General features: G+C 44.9%; 2 long non-coding RNA genes across 2 annotated transcripts in view; one reads left to right on the top strand and one right to left on the bottom strand.

Annotated features, from left to right (window-relative positions):
- LOC144282913 (uncharacterized) overlaps positions 1–5,689 on the top strand; it is a 59,542-nt gene extending 53,853 nt beyond the window's left edge. The window contains exons 2-3 of the long non-coding RNA XR_013351328.1: positions 4,084–4,244; positions 4,471–5,689. This is a non-coding gene — a long non-coding RNA (uncharacterized LOC144282913). The remainder of the gene's footprint in view (positions 1–4,083; positions 4,245–4,470) is intronic.
- The window catches only part of LOC144282914 (uncharacterized), a 39,198-nt gene extending 17,864 nt beyond the window's left edge, over positions 1–21,334 (bottom strand). Inside the window, exon 1 of the long non-coding RNA XR_013351329.1 lies at positions 21,148–21,334. This is a non-coding gene — a long non-coding RNA (uncharacterized LOC144282914). The remainder of the gene's footprint in view (positions 1–21,147) is intronic.
- Positions 21,335–21,871: the final 537 nt, after the last annotated feature.

The following is a 21,871-nucleotide window of genomic DNA, read 5'->3' as shown; positions in this document are numbered from 1 at the left end:
TTTACTGTTAGGACCCCTTAAAAGATGGCAGGTAGTTCCAAAGGTGAAAACCTACAAACAGAATGTATGATTATAGTTAAGAATTTGGAATCCAATCACTCTATGGTGGTTGTAGGTTTATCTCATTGTATTTATCCTCAGGACTGGTCAGCGCAATGAGTTCAGTGGATTACACGGTTTGGGGTTCGGTTGCCAGTTTTGATGTGAGATCGAAGCTTGAAATTATTTCATTTGTGATGCTTTAATTGATACATGTGTTGATGATTTTCGCTAACACATTTTAAAGTTAATATGTAGACATGTGGCAAATTGTCTATATGTAGTTTAAATAAAAATATTTCAGTATAAATAGCATAAGGTGTTTGTATACCTTTAGTCTACACCCTTGGGGCCTCTAGGTAACTGCAGTCACTTAACAAGATTCTAATCTCTAGAGAGGACCACCAAGCTCTTTAAATGCCTTCATCTGTTTCTAAGGGACATTAGAAGTAACTTCAGCACCGTGAGCAATGGCTAAGCCACGTGGCCGGCTTGAAATACTATGTGGATGCCACTGCCGTTGGAGGAACAGGGTCTAAGGACCTCAGGACCGAGTGGCCCATCAGCCCAGCATCTTCCCTGACCCCTGTGTAGAGAGCAAATTGCGGGGCTAGGTTCTCCTTCCTCAGCCTCTCTGCTTTTAAGGAGGTCTCAAATCCCCTGAAGAGATGAAAGGCTTGGCCCATCCTGCCTTCAAGATACTGCATTTGCTCAGTGAAAATTACACGCCGTTTTTGCAATGCTCGGGGACAAAGTGTAGGGAACTCTCTGAACTTGCAAAAATAGAGTATAGGGCTGCTTGGTGCTGATTGCTAATGCACGCGTGTGTGCTTTGTCAGAATGGGCTCTGAGCCTCATCCTTGTGACACTATTGGGTGCGGGTTGTGAGCGATGGGACGTACCTCCCACCTTTCGCTATTGCCTGATTATTCATTCAGAAACAACAATAAGTAGCTGGCTATCGTGGACTAATCAGATTGCTTGGAGTCATTTCGCAACAGCATTTTCAAAGTCCTGTTCCCCTTCCCCACACATGTGGATGCTCTACGCATTTGCAAAAGAGATGCTTTCTGCAGATGGTTCCTTGTGCCTAGGGCTCAGGGTGATTTAATTCCAGCATTTGCAGAATGAACGAATGGTGCCGCGCCCGGCGATGTCTGGTTAGGGCAGCTCCCTGTCTGTAAACTCCTATCCCACACATTGGTTGAGCACCTCTTGTGTGCTGGCAGAGGATAGTCCCACTGTGAATAGAAGTGGGTCTGATCAACGCCAATCTCCATGCTCATGGAACTGCCAGTTCAGTGGGAAGAGGTAGACAATAAGCAATGATTTATTTTCTTGCTTGTCTGATGGAGACGGTGCTGCAGAGCAGGTCAGCGGGGGTGTGGCAGGGGTGCATGGTGCAATTTAAAATCGGGTCAAATGTAGAATTATGCGATGGTGGAAGGAGGGCCTGCATCTATTTAGGGGAGAATCATTTAATGGAGGAGGAACTATTGGTGCAAAGGTCCTGGGGTTGGACCCTGCCTGGTTCAAGAAAGAGCCCTGCAGCCAGTTTCTGTACAGAGCTGAAGGGAAGCAATTAGGGAGCGTGGCAAGAGAGGTTATTGCCAGGGGGCCTGGGCCCTTACAAGCCTTTGTCAGGACTTTGGCTTTTCCTTTACGGTGATGGAAAGCCCTAGAAGAGTTTGAGTGACATTTACATTCTTAGACGACAAAAGGCATTTTGAGCATGTGTGAGGTCCCCCAATCAGCAGAATCAGCTAAACCTGGGAGGTTCATAGAAGGGCATATGCACAGACCTCATCCCCGATCTCCCGAATCAGGGACAACCTGCTTTCACCGAGCCCCCCCAAGGGAGGAGACAAAATACAGCACGCCCAGGTAAATTTGAATATGTTTGATAAACAATGAATAATTTTTTATATAACTATGTCCTCTGCAATGTTGCACACTTATACGAAGAAAGTACTTATTTATTTGAAATTCAAATTTACCCGAGTGGCCTATATTTTTATTTGCTAAACCTGGCAACCCTCCCTCAGATGATTCTGATGCATGCTGATGTCTGAAAAGCACTGTTCTAGAAGCTGTAGCTGACCCACCCAGGTGCCCTCCGCCTGGGTGGCAGGGTGTCTCCCACCCAGTGAGTGCTGATGGCTGAGGGCCCTTGGCTGCCACCTTCTGTGGGGCATCGCCCCATGGTTGACCAGATCTACACTTGGTCCCTAGCACATGACCGAGACCGCTCTTGTGTCGAGGGCTGATGGCTCTGTTCATGGCTTATTCTTCAGTCCTCCCTGCTGTGGGTCAAGCTAAGGCCAGACTTCACTGGACCCCATCCTGGCTCTGCTCTGTCTCCTTGCTTATTCTGTGTCCCCTACTTCCCTACGGATTTTTTTTCCCCCTGAGAGAACTCCTTCAGTATTTTGTGAACATCCAAATCCCTTTTGGATTTGGGGGCCATGCCTGAGCTCAAGGGTCACTCTGTCTGCTACTTCGAGGATAGCCTCTTGAAGCAAGTGTGAAGCAGGGAGATGTTGATGTTAACTAACATCTTATTGCACAATCCGGTGGTCTAGAAGGGTGCTGGCAGCAGAGGGGTCAGGTTTGGGGTAAGTTTGCAGGTACGGTCAACTGGACCTGCTGGTGAGTTGGAGGGAGGATGAGAGAAAGACGCCAAGGTGACTCCAGGGATTTTGCCACTTACCACTTCCCCCAGGTGGGTAAGATCAGGAGCGGGGATTTCTGGGAGGAAAGATCCAGATTTTAGCTTTTTTTTTTTCTTTTACATGGAAAGTTTCAAATACCTTCAGCCCAGGCGAGCAGGTGTATTGAGTCAGATGGGATCACCGGGTTGAGGCCAGGAGAATTTGAGCATTTTCAGTGGGCAAACAGCCATGAATGCCAGCCATATTGTGGGTCAAGGTCACCCATGGCGAAGGGAGGAGGTGTGGTTAGGGAAGTCCAAATCGAGAAGGTGATAACAGATGAAAGGACACGGAAGAGGAGCTGAGAAGGAGGCAGGAGGATAAACCAGGGAAGTGCGCACTCGTGCTGGATGGCAGGTGAAGCAGCTTTGTCTGACGAAGAGAAGAGTCTGGGTAGGTGGCTTCTTACTGTGTGGAGACCACACGTGCTGAAGTCGGCTCGCTCCACCATGTGCACTAGGATGCACTGCCCACCTGCAGGCTTGCACCACCCTCAGTCTCACACACTACTCATGCACTCACATGCTCTCACATCCACATACCACACTACACACACCGTTTACACACTCATGCCCTCATGCCACTTACTCATGCTCTCACATATGGTATATCCTTACACTCACATGCTCTCACACACCATAATTACACATTCTCCCCACTTACTCATGCTTTCACTCACCCACATACCACACTACACACTCACATACTGCCTACACACTCACACCCTCATATGCCACACACTCATGTTCTCACCACAGTTACGCATGCTTTCACATTTGGCCACATTACACACACTGCTTACATGCTCACACATTATATACATTGTCTCACACACACACTCACACATTTCTCACACTCTCAATGCTGATGCCCATGCCATGCCCAAGAGCACCTCCTCAGGTGGCAGTGGCAGAGGAGGAGCAGTAACAGGACATCTGGGGGAGAGAGGAGAAAAGGGATGGGGGGCTGGAGAGGGGATTGAGATTTGGAGATGCTCTGCTGCTGCCTTGAAGACCAAGGAAGGAGCCACAAGCCGAGAAATGCCAATGGCTTCCCAAATCTGAAAGAGACAAGGACATGGACTTGACCCTAAAGCTTCCCAAGGGAGGACAGCAGGTGGATCAGTCTGAGAAGAAATTTGCTGTCAGAAGTGCAGATTAGAGTGTTGGGGCCAGGAGCCAAGGAAGGCAGGTGCCTTGGAAAGCTGATAAAGGCAAGGGAGCCCCCAGAAGGAAGGCAGCCTGCCCACACCACAATTCCAGCCCCCAGAGGGTACTAACGGGATTTCTGACCCCCCCAGAACTGTAGGAGCATAATTTTGTTTTGTCTTAAGGAACTAAATTTGGAGTTGTTACAATAACAAAAGGAAGCTGATCCAGGAGGAACAAGATGCATCTCAGAATGTCTTCTCCATCTGAGGGGAAAATGGAGCAGGTGCCCCGAGTCGGGGTGTGAGGCCCATCTCCTGCTCTGCTCCACTGGCTCTGTTCAGAGGTGAGGGCCTCTCCACCGTCTCTAACTGGAGGTACTGCTCCTCCGTGCACGGGCGGGTTGGCAATCTGCCTGAGCCAGGAGCTGTCCTGGACTTTCCCTCTGGAGAGGGCATGAACGTGGTTTGCTTTGTTGTCTTACAAGGTTGGGCCCCAGCTTCTAAGTGGATGCCCTTTGGTGGCTGTTTGATGATTCCCTGTGCTCATAACATAAATTATTTCTGCTTCAGGTATTGCAAAGTTGCACTGCTTCACCTCTGAGGAATTCAGCCTTGGAAAAATAGCCAGAATGCTAATTATCGCCAATTTCTGAGGAGGATTGTCTGTAAAATAACCCAAGAAGACTTTGCCTTCATTAACACATTGTTTCCTCAAGTTTCCAGAGCTCCACAGCATGCAGAGGAATGTGTTTAGGGGCAGATCCGTTTCCTCACTGGTACATGTCTACAGTGATAAAGGGCCCAACGTGGAGCCCACGAGGATTCGGGACACCATGGAAATCCTGCAGATGGCAAGGAAGTCCAGATGGTACCCAAGAGGATCTAGGCTGGAATTCTGCATCCATAAGACCCACCAGTTTGGGGCCTGTGTGTGTTTCCCTTGTCTCTAAGTCAGACTTTTTCTCCTCTACAAGGGAGGGATACTGAGTCTCTGAGCACCTCTGCACACTTGTGCAAGGGCAGCAGTGGCATGTGCTGGGCAGCCCTCCCTGTAAGAGGGACTCTGTCTGCGGTCAGCATCCAGCCTCTGCACCTTTAGGACCTGCTTCCCAAACTGTTCCCAATGAAACTGAGCAGGATGGGGAAGCCAGAGCTAACATGTTTCTTGTCCCACGCAGACTGGGTGCTCTGGGTCTGTTGATGGCCCCAGTGAGCCTTTCCCGGAGCCACATGGTGGTGTCTTTCTAGCCAGTGTCCTTTCCTTCCCTGTCTCCTTCCACAGACGTCAGCCTGTACTGCAGTTCGAAAGCCCCACACACTTGCGGGGGGTCCCTCTGCCATCATCCCTCACAGACACTCCCCCTAGAAACCCTGCACATTCCTTCTTAGTGTCTTCTTCCTAGAGACCAGGCCAGCCACACCTGCATGTGGAAGAGTGCATATTTCATTGGCATACAAATCATGAAACTTCATCAGGAGAACGCACCCAGGTCAGCAGCATACAGATTAAGCGAAAGGCCTTATAGTGCCAGGCAAGTCCCCTTGCATCTCTGGACAGTTTCTACCCCCACCCAAGATTAACTGTCATCCTGACAGTTATTTGCATAATCGTGATACTAAAGCCTGAGAAAGAAATTACAAGAAAGAAAAAAAGCAACTAGAAGCCAGTCTCATGAAAATAGATGCAGACTCCTTAACAAATATTAGCAGATTGAATCCAGCCATGTAGCCTTTTTTTTTTTTTATAGCCCATAATACATCTGGAAGCTTGGCATCTCTTGGAACTATTCTCCCATTATAAATAAAATTTGAAAACTTTGCCTTGGACTTGGAGCACTCTCTCACCAGAGATCTGTGATGGTTGTGATAGCTTCTTGGCTCATCACCTTGGCCGGGCTGAACAAGTCACCGATCATTCCATAGAGCACTATTCTAGATGCTGCAGTGAAGGGGTTCTACAGTGTGGCTGAAATCCATTATCAGCTGCCTTTAAATTGGGGGGATTATCTTGAGTGGGCCTGACTTAATCAGGGAAGGTCTTAAAAGAATGCTTACACTTTTCCTGGGGGGAGGGAGGGAGGCTCCCGTCTGTGCACAGGCCTGTGGGGCTCCAGCTCACCTGTGATCTTCTCTTCCCTGTGGCCTACCCCACAGCCTTTGCACCTGCTGGGCTGGCCCCCCTCCCTGCCACCTTCCTCTGCCCCTACCCCTCTCCCTCCCTCCTCTCCCCATCTTCCCCTCCCTCTCCTTCTCCTATCCTCTTTTCCATCCTGCCCCCCTATCCTACTGGCTCTGTTTCTCTAATTGTATCTTGACTGATACAATGACTCTGTGGCAGGTGCCAAGTCAATTATTCTCCTTGTAGTTTTTCCAAAGCCTTTGGGCAGATCCTTTTATTTTAGAGAAAGTCAAACCCTGAGTTGCTGGCTTAACAAAGTGGGGTTGTAGAAAGCACTAGCGTCAGCAGAGAGAAGTTCCCAGCCCACCAATTTTACCCACCGAACGTGTGATCACAGACAAGTCACTTAAATTCTCAGGTCTGTCTTTGGTGGCAGGCCCTGAGGGGGTGTTGGTGGAGCCTTCTCTCTAGCACAGCACCTCCCCTGCCCCCGTCAGAGCCTGTCAGAGGACAAAGGGCAGAGAGAGGCAGTTTTGCAATTTTACTTGCTCAGTTCAAGGTTTCAAGGTTGCTCTTTTCTTCGATGAACCTTTCCATTCATCATGTCATTTTGGACTTTTGGCTTTTTGCCCAAGCCAAAAAAGAAAAAAAAAAAAAAGAGGTTTATTTCTACAAAGGTGAGTAGAGTAGGGATCCGTCTGGGGATGCTAAGTGTGTGTCAATGGCTGGTGACAAATAGCACATTTAACACAATCGATGACAAAGCTCTTGATCTTATTATTTCATACTCTGGATTCACTTCACTTGCTCAGAGTCTCCAGAACATGAATAATGACCCTTTTAGAGTTTAAGTGTCTAACCTTTATTTGGTAAATGAGATTACATAAAGAATCTTAAGGATAACTTAAGGGACAAAGTAGAAATTTTTGACTCGAGCTGGTGACCCAGGAAGGCAACAAGGTCATCACCGCTCCACGCTCCAGTCCTACCTGGATTTCCAGGAACCTGGTCCATCTGGGGTTTTACTCAAGCTGTTCCTCTGGCAGTGTACCTGTCCCTCCACCCCCCTGACTCTGACTTTGGCCAAATGAGTTAACGTCCCCCAGCCTCTGATTAGTCCTCTGTGAGATGCAGAGCTAGGATCGATGATCCCCGTGGTCCCTTCGTTCCAGCTGGGAAATTGGCTGAGCATGAAATCTGAATATGAAATTTCAGCATCACCTTTCTTTGAAAAGTGGAAAACAGAGTAATGAGAAAACTGCTTGGGCTATTGTTTGAGAATGAGGGATTGGGAAGATTGATGTGCTTGCCCAGAAGGAAAATAAGCTTGGATGTCGGGTCTGTAAAGTGTACCCTTTATGAAATTGTGAATTTTTCAAGAGGAAGAAGTGATGTGCTCTGGGGCTTGTTGCTTAACTTGAGGCATAGGATGTATTTCTGGCCTCTGGCAGGACAGAGAAAGCAGTGAGGCAGGGTGGCCCGCAGTCCTGTACACACCATTCCAACACATGCACACCTGCACACGCGCACACATGCACGCACGTACACACACACACATGCACACATGCGCACACATACTGCACTCCTGCTGTCATGACCATCTTGTTCCGTCCCTTGCCATCTGGGTCGACCCGTTCACCCCTATACTTGACTCTCCATCCCAGCTAGCCCCTTCGTCCTGTTGGCTCACACTCTTCACGTTCAGGCCAAGTGAATGCTGCCTTCTGCCAAGAACCCCAGAAGTAATGGCATAGGGAGTGAGTAAAATGCCAGCTGAGTCTGCAGAGATGTATAAATGGATTTAGATTCAACCACTATTTATCACATACTCACTGGGAGCTGCACTGCGCTGGGATTTTTAAATACACTGCATCGCCACAGCCCTGTAGTTCGGGGTCATGGCTGAATGGTGACACCCCTCCCCCGCCACCCCCACCACCAGAAAGGTATATCTGCATCCTAATCCCCACAACCTGTAAACCTTATCTTATTCAGAGAACGGTTGTTGCAGATGTAATGAAGTTAAGGGTCTCAGGATGAGAGCATCTTGGGTTATCCAGGTGGGCCCTAAACCCAATAAGCGTGTCCTCAGGAAAGGGGGGCAGGGGGACGCACAGAGTGGCCAACAAGGCAGAGAGCACTGAGGGAGCCACCAGCCCAGGAATGCCAGGGGCCTCCAGAAGCCGGGAGAGGTGAGCAACAGGTTCCCCCCGGAGCCTTTGGTGGAAGCATGGCTCTGCCAATACTTGGATTTTTACTCTGGCCCCCGTAGACTAGACTCTCTTGTTTTGAGCCACATGGCTGTGGCGACTTATTACAGCAGCCCTCGGAAGCTAATATTACACAGATGCCCTCCGCGGAGGGCATGACCAACAACAAGCTTAGACGTCATGGGAGTTAGTGGTGTCCTGTTATTTATTTGCAATAGGATCACTTTTCCACGTCCCACTTCTTTCCTGATGGAAATCTGTTTTTCTCTGAGTGGCCGTCCTCCTCTCAAGCTGCCGTGTGCCTCAGGGACAGCCGACCCCACTGGGCTTGTCTTGTTTCTTCCCAATGAACCTAAGGCCTTCCCTGGCTGATGAGTTACCAGGTAAAGGCTGCTAAGCCTTCTGGGAAAGTCGTCTTTGATCCTAACAGTGAAGCAGGAGGTGACATTTTTTCTCCCACAAGGTGTCAGTGGATCATATGTGAAGCTTAGAAGGCAATTGTCCTCCAGCTTGAGGGTGAAGTCAACCCTGAAGATGACAGAATGGAAGGACTTGGTCCTTGTCACTGCTTAAAGGCACTGAAGCCATGTTACCACTGGACTTGATGATGAGTTGATAAATGTCTTTAGTTTTTATGTTGGTTTGACTAGAGATTCCTTTATGGGCTGCCAGACTCTTCCTGACTGGTCCGAGCCTCCCCACTGGTCTCCCGTCTCCTGTCCTGCTTCTGCTGATCTTCAGGTCAACCCCTGAAGTGACTTTAAGGATCATTGAGGATCCAAGTAATATAGCTGGAAACCAGACATTGAAGACACCTTTTAGAGATGCAACAAGATGTAAAAGAATTAGTCTCTGGGTCCAGAGAACTGTGTAAATTATCCAGCTGCATTTTATTTTATTTTTAAATATTTTATGTATTTGAGAGAGAGAGAGAGAGAGCAAGCAAGAGAGCACAATCAAGGGTAGCAGCAGAGGAAGAGGGAGAAGCAGGCTCTCCCCATGTGGGGCTGGATCCCAGGACCCCAGGATCATGACCTGAGCCCAAGGCAGATGCTTAACCGACTGAACCACCCAGGTGCCCTGAGGTTCTTTTGACTTGCCATTCTGGACTTTATCTTTATCCAATGACATATAGGCTTAACTCAAGATGGTCTACTTACTAGGAATTGTACAGAAACCACTTAATCTCCCTAATAGCCCAACAAGGCATTAGCTGTTCTCCATGTGGCAAGATTTAGGTTCAGCACTCTGGTGTCTCGTGCAAATTCACATAGCTAATAACTCATGGGTCCCAGAGTCAAGGCCAGGTCTTAGATTCCCAGGGCTTTCTGCTAATTAGCTGAAGTAAATAAGGTCGGTGCTCCTCACTTTCTCATCAGACATTTGCAATTTGTCAAATGTTTTTTTATCTTTCTGAGTATTACTTTATGGGAAAACATTTCAGAAGAATGGAGAGATTTCCATCAAGTTCAGTATTCCACTGAGAAAAATCAGTGAGGACTAATTCAGTATCTAGCTCAGGTTGTGATCTTAAAATGGCGGCTAATAAATCTTGAAAAAGTGTATCTAATGAGGGGCAAATTGAATCCTGGAAATAGCTAGGATTTGGTTCTGTAAATCTTGCTGTTTTTATCTGAGGAAGGGGAAGCTGCCTAGAGTGATTTCTTTTGTCATTGTTCTGCGAAAGCGAATTCCTACAAAAGTGCTTTGCGAATGACAACAAATGTCAAGGGGAGTCACCATGTTGGGGTTTTGAGTGCTTCAGCCACCTGGGACCAGTCAGGAGGCAGTTCCTCAAAAAGTTAAAAATTGGGCTACCCAATGATCCAGCATTTGCATTAGTAGGTATTTACCCAAAGGATACAAAAATACAGCTTTGAAGGGGTACATCACCCTGATGTTTATAGCAGCACTATGTATAACAGCCAAATTATGGAAACACCCCAAGTGCCCATAAACTGATGAATGGATAAAGAAGTTATGGTCTATACAGTGGAATATTAGCCCTCAAAAGAATAAATTCTTACCATTTGCAATGATGCCGATGGAGCTAGAGGGTATCACGCTAAGTGAAATAAGTCAGAGAAAGACCAATACCATATGATCTCACTCATATGTGGAATTTAAGAAAACAGATGAACATATGAGGAAGGGGAAAAGAAAAAAAGGAGAGAGAGAAACAAACCATAAGAAACTCTTATTAAGGGCACTTGGGTGGCTTAGTTGGTTAAGTGTCTGTCTTCGGCTCAGGTCATGATCCCAGGACTGGGATCAAGTCCTGCTTCAGGCTCAGTGGGGAGTCTGTTTCTCCCTCTACTCCTCCTGCCTGCTTGTGCTCTCTCTCTCTCTCAAATAAATAAATAAAATCTGAAAAAAATTCTAAAAAAAGAAACTCTTAATGATAGAGAACAAACTGAGGGTTGATGGAAGAAGGTGGGTGGGGGATGGGCTAGATGGGGGATGGGGATTAAGGAGGGCACTTGTGATGAGCACTGGGTGCTGCCTATAAGTGATGAATCATTAAATTCTACCTCTGAAACCAATATTGCACAGTATGTTAACCAAATAAATTTAAATTAAAAAAATAAAAGTGCTCCTGGGTGGCTCAGTTAGTTAAGCGTCTGCCTTTGGCTCAGGTCATGATCTCAGGGTCCTGAGATTGAGTCCCTGACCAGGGAGACTGCTTCTCTCTCTACTTGTGCTCTCTCTCTCTCTCTCTCTCTCTCTGTGTCAAATAAATATATAAAATCTTCTAAAAAATAAGCAAAGAAAGGAGATACTAACCACACACAAGATAAACAGATTTTAATAGAATTGCTAGTTAGGTAAACAAAAGAATAGAAAGGAAGCTGTAAAGTGTACAGAGGTGGCAATTTTAGGGCTTTGGGATCAAAGGCCGAAGGCTAGAATGATTTCCATTAAAATTTAGACATTTACAGGAAGGGTGGCATTGCTCAGAAACTTCTGAGGAAGGGGGTGCCCCACTGGTGCTGGTGGGTCTGAGGGGCTCTGAAGAACCGGTTCTGTGAGTGTTTGGAAAAGCTGCAAAGTGGATCCAACCTCTCCCAAAGGAAGGGAGAGCCCGTCCAGGGTGGGGAAGCCTGGAGCTGCTCTGCTCACAGGAACAGGAAGTAGGCGGGAAGCGCATGGGGAGCCAGCATCCTCGGGCTCCCCCAGCCTGACATTCCTTTCTAGTGTCCCTCCCACCATCTCCAGCGCTTCACAAGGAACCGGCATCACAGAGCAGGGCATTGACTTAATAGTTGGCACTTGGTTCTCATTTCCAAGTCCTGCAGGTTCCCTGCAAAGTAGCTATTGTCATTTCCATTTTATGTTGTCGGAAATCGTAGTGAGAGACATTACAACTTTGCTGCAGTTCCGCCAGAATGTTCTAGAACCAGGATTATAATCCACTTGTATTTGACTCTGCAAAATCTCTGAGGGTGAGCTTCTGACTCATTTTACTTCATATTCGATGACAATATTCGATAAATATTTATCACGCTCCTAGATGCCAAGCACTATTATACGGAATGGGGATATGGTGGTGAATAAGTCATCACCCTTCTCCTCTTGGAATTTATAATCTCTATTAAGCATTACAAACACATACACAGAGGCGCGCTACTTATGGTAGGAGTCTCACAATTTTAGGAATTTAGTAACATTTTGAATCTATGTGTAGAAATAAAAATAACGATATTTTACAAATGATGGCAAATAGGAAGGGGATTTTGGAACAAAATATTAGTGGACTCTAAATTCCAAATTTTCAATAGGCTTCTCTGCTATACACTCCATTCCTATAAACTATTTTTTTAGGCTGTTGAACACTAAACTTGCTCATATTTACTCTTTCTTACCTTTTTCCTCTGATTTCAAAGTACACATGGGGAGAGGCTTCTATTTGTTCTACTCTTTTACTATTTGTTTCTAATTTAATTATATGCAGCAAGAAATGGTGAACTATCAACTCAAATTTGTTGAAACATATTTATAAAGTCTGTGAGGTGGAGTGTGTGTGTGTGTGTATGTTGCAACACTTCTGAATATGTATATTTTATGTATATTTATGTATATTTTACATTAAAATATACCATTATTGTGGATTTGCCCATTTAAAAAATTTTTATTGCAGATACTTTGAGGTTATGTTTTGTGCCCAAAGATGTAAGCAAGGTCCTGCATATGATATATTTTTGGTGGGTAGTTTATTTTATCCTTTTCTTGGGTTGATCCTTTTTATTCTTTTAATATTTTTTCTTTTGGTTCTTTTTTTAAAATCTGATACTAAATGTTACTAAAATAACTTTTTGGGTTATAAGACTGGAAAGCTGTTTTCCATATTCATTGTCAAATGATATCCCTTGAATCAGGAACTAACCCTTAAACAGTGCTTCTATACGTCATGCATGTTCTGAGCACCATTATATACATACACCCACAAGCTCACTCACTACCCACAGCTCCCTGCGTGGCATTATGTTCATGTGGCAGAGCAGGAGACTCAGGCAAGCTATGTCCCAGGCCACACAAAGAAGATGTAGCAGAGCTGGGTGTCACATCCGTGCATCCTAGCTCCAGAGTCGTGCATTTATCCATAATTTTCCACTGTACGTAAAGTATGACTAAGTGGGAATTTGGGGTTGAAAGTTACTTTCCTTTGGCAACTTGAGGATACTAATCCATCTCTGCATCTTTTTTTTTTTTTTTTTTTTTTTTTTTTTGCCAAAAATCTGTCCTCAAAAGGATTTCTTTGTAGGTGAACTAATTCTTTCTGGAAACCTTCTAGGATTTTCTATTTTCTTTAAGTTTTAAATCTCTCGAGATATCTATGCCTTTTGTTTAGAATTCAGTGTATCATCTTTTAATGGGAGAGTCTGTGTCTTACAAGAAAAAAAGCCAAACACCTTCACTTCTGGAATGGTTTTGGTTATTATTTCCATTGTCAACATCCATTTCTTGCCTTCTTCTGGCACTATTATCACGTGGGTGTCACAGGCTCCCGATCCAGCCTTTGTGCTTCTTGCCAGGCCCGTCACTTTGCAATGCCACGTTGCATTCTGGGTGATTTCCTCAGTGCTATCTTCCCATGCACCACCTGTTTATTCCACTAGGTCTGGCCAGGAGCTCATCCTAATGGGATGACGAAGTCACTTTATTGTGATTTAATTCACATACCACAAATTCAACCCACATGAAAGGTATATGTCAATGTGTTTCAGTAGAGTTGCATGACCACCACAATTTAACTGGGAGACTTTTTCATCACTCCAAAAGGAAATCTCGTGCCCATTAGCTCTTACTTCCCCATCTCTCTGTTCCTTTCAGCCCTGAATTCCCTTGAGGGGTGCTGATCTTTCTGTCTCTGTACATGGGCTTGTTCTGGACATTTTGAATTAAGGGAAACATAGACTATGTGGCCTTCTGTGTCTGGATCTTTTTACTTAGTATAATGTCTTTAAGATTCATTTATATTGTAACATGAGTTACTACTTCATTCTTTTCACAGCAGAATAATTTTCATTGTCTAAATGTACCACACATTGTTTATCCATTCATCAGTTGATACACATTTGGGCTGTTTCCACTTTGGGGCTGTTATGAATAATGCTGCTATGAACATTCATGCACACACATTTTTTTTTTTTTGTGGACTGTTTCAAGTCTTTTGGGCATAGACCTTGCAGTGAAATTGCTGGGTAACGCGGTAACTCTGCATTTAACTGTTTGAGCGACTTCCAGCCTGTCTTCCAAAGTGACTGCACTATTTTGTATTCCCACCAGCAGTGTGTGCATCACTCAGTGAGCGCCATGCAATCTCACTGTGGTTGCGATTTGCATTTCTGTAGACTAATGAGGTTGAGCATCATTTCATATGGTTGTTGGCCATTGGCATGTCTTCTTTGGAGAAATGTCTATTCAAAATTTTTTGTCTGCTTTAAGTGCCCCCCACACATACCTTATGATTGTCTGAGTTTAAAAAAACATTTTAGGTATAAGTCCCTTATGGCTACATGATTTACAAATGTTTTTTCCCCACTCTGGGTTGTCTTTTAATTTTGTGTAGAGTGTCATTTTCAGCACAAAAGTTTTTAATTGTATTGAAATCCAGTTTATTTTTTAACTTGCTGCTTTTCTTTGGTGCTGTATCTAAGAAACCTCTGTCAACCCCCAGGCCATGAAGACTGACTCCTCCTTTTCTTCTAAGAGTTTCATAGTTCTAGTTCCTACATGTAGATCTCTGATCTATTTGGAATTTTGTGGTATGAGGGAGAGGTCATTATGACTATGGTCGTAATGGTGCCATTTGTTGAAAATACAACCTTTCCCTCATTGAATTTTTCTGGCACTTTTGTTGCAAATCAACTGTAAATGTAAACATGTATTCCTGGGCGTTATGTTCCATTTGTTGGCCTACATATCTCCACCTAAGCCAGTACAATATCATTTTCATGACTGTACCTTGTAGAATGTTTCAAAATTGTGAATCATCTAACTTTGTTCTTTTTCAACATTGTTTTGGTTATTCTGGGACTTTGGAACTTCTAAATAAGTTTTGGAATTTTCTTACCAATTTCTACAGAATAACCCCAGCTGGGATTTTGAAAAAGATTAAATAGAGTCTATAGATTTCTTTGGGGATTATTGTTGTTTTGCCAATATTAGATCTTCTGATCCATGAACACAGGCTTTCACTACATTTATATTGATCTTTAATTATTTTCAACAACACTTTATACTTTTCAGTTTGTAAGTCTTGCACTTCTTTTTAAAAATAATTTTTACATGTTTCAATCTTTTTAACACTATTATGAATGGAATTGCTTTCTTAATTTCACTTTAGGGTTGTTTATTGCTAGTGTATAGAAACAATTAAAGCTTGGGTATTAATCTTGCATCCTGCAAAGTTGCTGACTTCATTTATTAGTTCCAGTGGGTTATTAGTGGATTCCTCCAGATTTTCTATACATAAGACAACATCATTTACAAATAGAGATAGTTTCATGTCTTCCTTTTTTTCTTTTTTCTTGCTTAATTGTCTTGACTAGGACCTCCAGTAAAATGTTGAACAGAAGTATCAAGAGAAGACATGCTTGTCTTGTTCCCGATCTCAGGGGCTAAACATTCAGTCTTTCAGCCTTTAGGATGGTCATAGTGGGTTTCTCACAGACAGACTTTTGTCAGGCTGAGCGGTTTCCTTTGTATTCCTCATTTATTGAGTGTTTTTATTATGAAAGGGCATTGGATAGTTGTCAAATGCTTTTTCTGCATTGAAATGACTGTGTGGTTTTTATTCTTTGTTCTATTAATATAGTGTGTTACAGTGATTGACAAATTATAGCCCCGATAATAGTTTTATCAGTAGGATTTTTAAGCCTATGTTCATGGCCTCAATGTCCCAAACCCAACTGTGGGTCTGAGCAGTGAGGCTCTTCTGGCCTTCCTAGGGGACTGGGAATATTCTTTATTTTTTTTCTTTGGTAGGAGTATTTTATTGTATTTTATTAGGAGTAGTAATTTTTATTTTTTACTTTATTTAAAAATTTTAAAACTTAAATTCAATGTAGTTAACATATACTATATTAATAGTTTTAGGGGTATAATTTAGTGATTCATCAATTACGTATAACACCCAGTGTTCATTCCATCACATGCCTTCCTTAATGCCCATCATCCAGTTACCCTTTCCTCCCACCCACCTCCCCTCCAATTCTCTTAGCTTCTTTTTCGTTGGTGTCCCCAATATCTGAGAACAGGGTTTATGTGCCATATATTTAACCAAAGAAAATAAGGATTTTTGTTCATTTTTTAAAAGTTGTATTCTAATCACCTAGAATAATGAAGGAATGTTGAAACAAATCAATGAAAAATTGAAATTAGGAAAAAAAATGTTAACGTAGATCAGCTGTTCCTGACCTCACTCAGATCTCCTTGTCCTCAGGATTCAGTTTCTTTCTTTGAGCTGAGGAAAATTCTTATATATGGGCTGGCACCATCAGCATGAGTGGTGCTTCTCAGCTCTTGTTTCTGCAGCGATGTCGGGTCTGTTTTACTTCACCTGGGCTCACCTAGACTAAAGGTTTCAAAGTGCTGGATCTCTGTCTGTCCTAGATCCTCTGGAGACATGGAGAGTTTATTTATATGCACAGAAGTGAAGTGATCATCCTAGGGGTCACGGTGTAGAACAGTGCTTCTCAGAGTGAGTCCTTATACCACACCAGGGAACTGGTTACAGATGCATAGTTGGGATACCCTACCCCAGACCTACCAAAGTTGGGTAGATACCCTACCCCAGACCTACAGGATCAGAATCTGGAGATCTAGGTCTCACAAAGCCCTCCAGGTCTCTCTCCGTGTAGGCCAATGTGTGAGCACCCCTGGGGGAAAGGAAGAGAGGGCCCAAAAAGGCCAGTGAGCTGTTGGAGGTGGAGGCTCTATTTTAAGTCTGGGGAGATGAAACCAGAGAGGAGGAAGAGAAGTTTAGGAAATTAAGAAGGAGGCTGTGGTGACTGTGCATGTGGGCGGGGAGAAAGGAGACAAGAATCGAGATGGTTCTGGTTCCGAGCGGGGGTGACTTGGCAGTGCCATTGGACCAAAATAAGGAACAAGTAAAGGAAGAGGAACAGGTTAGAGAAAGAACAGGATAGGCTGTGTACCTGACTCACCCATATATTTTGGAGTCAGAGGAGCTTGTTGAAAATCCCCAGCAAGCCACTCTGGAGCCGTATGACTCTGCACTGAGTCACTTAAGCTCTCTGAGCCTCTGTTGCTTCAGCTGCATAGAGACTATTAATAGTAACGTCTTTGTGTTGTCTTGAAAATAAAAAAATAAAAAAATAAAGCAAACTGCCGCCTGCAAGAGGTCATGTGAGGTCTAGAACACCGTACATATTTGCCAAGTCTAGAGAGTCAGAGGAACGGAGGTCAGTTCCCTGACTTACCACTTGTTATTGGGAGCCTTGCTAAGCTCACTAGCACTTCTGGCTTTGGCTTTCTCTTAGGTTACTCGAGGATACTAGAGTCTATCTCCGTCGTTGTTCCAAGAATTAAATGAGGTCACATGTGTAAGCTGCTTAGCATGGAGCCAGGTGCTGGGAAGTGCTCAGTAAATACCAGCCATTATTATGATTACCGAAAGTAACATTGAAGACAGCTTACTTTTAAGTTTACAATATACATTTCCAGAGCTCAAGTTCTTACCGAAGACTCAAGTTTAAGTGGAGTCAGCTTGACACTGACTTTGAGAGTTTTCTTTGGAAGGTAGTAAGACCAGAACACACAGAAAATGCCTCAAAGCCCAAGTTGAGGCCTTTGCGAACAGTGGGAGTCTTCTCTTTTGAGGTGTGTATGCTTTTGGATCCTGTGAAATAGGAATGGTAGTGTGAGTACATGAGTTCTATTTTTGGAAGGTATCCGAAAAATGACCCTAACATTAATTATGATTATTTTTTGCCAGAAACAGGTGCAGGAGGGATTGGATCACAGGTCTGCATTGCTGTGGTGGGAGCTGCCTTCCTCCAGAGCTCTGTCCTTGAGGACCCATCCAGAAATCATGCTAAATCATGCTACGCCCATGACATCTGTCGTGGAAATGTTCTGTATCTCTTTCTCTCACCACCATGGTGCTGCTGCTAAAAGTCGCCCAGAGAGCAAAGCTAGAGCCCCTTGTATGAGCTTCTAACAGAACATAATTGTGTCTACAGCCCTGAAATTTTCATTTAAGTTCATTGTTAAGCTGCATTCCCATCAACACCACAAATGCAGCCCTTTATTATTCCTGCTATCTGGCTGTCTCCTGATCCAGAAGAGGCAGGCAACAGGGACTCCCAGTCACCCTGTTGGGGAGCACCGAGTTCTGTTGATGTTCCCAGGAGCCTCTCCCCTCCATCCTGTCCCTTTCTGTAGCCCGGCTGGGCTCTGGCTCTTCTCACCTGGATCCCCAACAGCCATCTCACTGTGTGGCCACCTCCAACACCTCTTCCCTATGAGACACACATAAGGCCGCCAGCAGTTTCTCTGAACCTGGTTCTGATTGGACCACTGCTCCATTGTAATCTCCAGAGGGGGTCTGCACTCCTTGGGGAATCAAACTCAACTTCCCAGAGAGTGTTCTGGGCCCCCAGCAAACTACTTCTCCACTCTCACTTCCCTACGTCCTCTTTTCTTTATCCTCTGCTTCTACCACTCAGATGACTCCATTCTCCCAGAACATCCACTGCCAGAATCAGCTCTGCCCTCTTTCCTTGTCCTTCCACCATCCAGATCCCCACTCTGTCTCTGGGGAGTGTGGCATTCCTACAGGCCTTTGAGTCTTGGCTTAAATGCAGCCTCATCCACAAGGACTCTCCTCATTCCCATCAGCACCACAGTCCTTCTCTGTCTTTACAGTACCAGGGAGAAACCAGATAGGCCATAAAACAGTTACACTCACAGAGTCTCAGCCACTTGCCAAAGCAATCTGGAAACAAGAACCGAATTTCCTTCCACTCCCTATGGCTCACAGCTCTGGTGGCATAGGACCCCTTTACTTGCACAGACCAATTATATCTACATCCTGTTCATTTCAACCTTTACCTCCATTTAGTTTTTTAGTGAATATTGCTATGATGAAGAGTAGCAGTAAAATGGGCCTCTGACACCCACCATCTCCAATGTTCCTCTGTGGAGGGGTGGGGTTCTGATACAGAGCAAGGCTATGTTGGGAAAGCCTGAACCCTACCCAGCCACCTGGTCCCAAGAGTCACTCAAACAGACTGGGCTTCTGGATATAAACAAACTGGCTGGTGGATGCAGGACTGTGGTCCAGGCCAGCATCAGAGGGATGAGGGGCATCATTTCTATAAGAGCCAAGTATGCCTGTGCTGGACAGCAATGGTGGGGACATCAGGGAATCAATGCTTAAGAAGGAAGCCCTGCAGGCAAGACAGTGACCCAGCAATGACACTCCAATGGGGTCCAGTGTGGGGTGGTAGGCTGCTCTATGGGCCTTTTGGAGCCAGCCTGATCCGTTTGCCCCCAAGCTGTGGAAAGGGATCCTGAGGCCTGTATACTTGTCTTCATTTAATCTCATAAGGATCCCATAAAGCAGGTGCTGTTGGACACCAGTGCCTTTCTTTCTTTTTTTTTTTTTTTTTAAGATTTTATTCATTTATTCATGAGAGACACAGAGAGAGGCAGAGAGATAGGCAGAGGGAGAAGCAGGCTCCCTGTGGGAAGCCTGATGCGGGACTTGATCCCAGGACCCCAGGATCACAAGCTGAGCCAAAGGCAGACACTCAACCACTGAGCCACCCAGGTGCCCCCACCAGTGCCTTTTGAAATCCAGGCCCTGACTCTCCCCACATTCCAGCTCCAACCTCAGGCAAGAACAGGGGTTAAAGGCAGGAAATTAAGGTATAAATTAAACAATAGGCATCTTTCTGGCCCTGACTAATATAAAATATTTAGAGATGAGTAGGCCCGACTCTGCCTGAAATGCAAATGAACAAGCAGAGGTCTGAAGACTTGCCATTTGGTCAGTGCGGTGGGAGCTGGGGAGGGCTCTTCTGCTCTTGGGAAGCAACTTCCTGACTCCAGCGTGGCACTCGTCAGGCGAAGCAGCCAACCGCAGACGCACCAGAAGGGCTGCAATCTGGCCCTGACGTTGCAGAGGTAACTTTGGCACCTCGTTCGCCACTGGCAACGAGATCTGTGTTTGCATGAAAGTGATCCCTTTGCTAACACTCAGTACTTTTCAAAGTCATTTCTCAGTCTTTGAGCCTTATGGCCACTTCTTATCTGAATTGAATGCATACCTGCCTTGTCCATGCCTTCTGGCCTCTGGACGCTGACTCTCTGGGTTGGCATCTGCCTTCCACCAATTCCTTAATGGGAGGACTTGAACAAACTACTTAATCTTTCCTTGTCTCAGTTTTCTCATCAATAAAAATGGGTTTGTTTTAGGAGCACCTGGGTGGCTCAGTGGTTAAGCATCTGTCTTTGGCTCAGGTTGTGATCCACGGGTCATGGGATTAAGTCCAGCATTGGGCTTCCTGCAGGGAGTCTGCTTCTCCCTCTGCCTATGTTGCTGCCTCTCTCTCTGCATCTCTCATGAATAAATAAATAAAATCTTTTTTTTAAGGCTTCTTTTTAGGATTAAATGAGAAAATACAGGGTAAGTGCTTACTGTGATGCCTGGTCTATGGTAAATTTTTAATAAATATCAGCTTTTATTAAGAAGTTTGGATTGGCGTAAGAGTCAACTTGGAAGATGTATCTGGAAACATTTTGCAAACACAAGTATGTAATGAATCCACTACTGTGATTTGTTCTGTTTTCTTCTTCTATAGAGCTGGCCCAGACAGGACAGGTCATGTTTCTATAGCACATACAAAGTACCTGTACGTGGAGAGATGCAGGAACCCACCCTAGGTCACCTGGTATCTGATGGAAGGGTGATTCCTACATTGTGGCAGGTTCTCTCAACACATGACTGTGGGGCCCAGGCATGACACGGCGCCTCCCGAGGGCCTGAATCTCCAAGGCCAGAGGCTGGGTTTGGTGTCCTCCCCCCACATCAGTCATGTCCTACTTTCTCATGGCCTCCTCTGTGCACACCTGGACACACCTATGGCAACAGACCCCAGCCCTTTACCATTTTTCTCAACAAATTAATTCCACTCAAGAGATGTATTGTGGAAAACTTTGCTATGTGTCTGAGAAGTCATTGGGGACGCTTGTATAAAGTAGCTCATAGGTTTTTCCATCTCCCTGGCTCTCTAGCCCTGCACAGGCCCACCTCTGTGATGGCTCTGACACCACAGAGGTGACATTCCTGCCTCCTGCAGCCCCCTGGGAAATGGATTCCAGCCCAACCACCAACCCCCTCCCCGCCTCACCTGGTTGAAAGTGCTTGAGAAAGTCAGGGCTACTAACCTGAGCTCTGCTTCCACACTCTTTGGGTTCAAATCCAGGCTCTTCAGCTTACTAACAGTCTTGACCAGGATGGTGAACTTGTTTGTGCATCTTTTTCCTCATCTGAAAAATGGAAGATTATTTTTTTCTCTGAAAATGGAACCAAAACCTAGTATAGAGGTAGAACCCTGCTTCTCTGTTTCTTCTGCTTGACATTGCACCTCTGCTTTTTATTGAAGACTAGCCGAAATCCCTCCCATAATCTGCTATTACCTTACAAACAGAATTGCATTCCTTCTGCATGACAGACCATGAAAGCAGACACATTCCCATGTTAGGGTAAGTGTAATTAAAATCAGAGAGTCTGCAACTTGTTCTCAAGCATGTAAGTGTTATGTGTTGCAACCACAACCAGAAATCCCAATTTCTGCCTCCTGACTCCAAGGCTAGTGCTCTTTCGTCTAGAGAATATAACACAGCAGGCACATTCCCTGCAGCTACTAGATAACTACAGCAGACACACACACACACACATACAGACATATGCACGTACATATACACACCACTCACTTCTACGGGGGATGAGAGGGACCAGTTTTGAGAGTAACAGTCTACTCAGGGTAACACTTCTTACCACTTGAAGTATCTCACTTAAAAGGTAAGTGTTTTGCTTTTGGACTCCTAAGATTCCAACTGGCTCACTTTAGGTCTCAAAGACTTATTTCTCATTCCCTTTTCTGTTGGA

This window comes from Canis aureus, chromosome 14 (assembly GCF_053574225.1).
Source record: "Canis aureus isolate CA01 chromosome 14, VMU_Caureus_v.1.0, whole genome shotgun sequence".
Lineage (NCBI taxonomy): Eukaryota > Metazoa > Chordata > Mammalia > Carnivora > Canidae > Canis > Canis aureus.
This window is presented reverse-complemented; position numbering and strand designations above follow the sequence as displayed.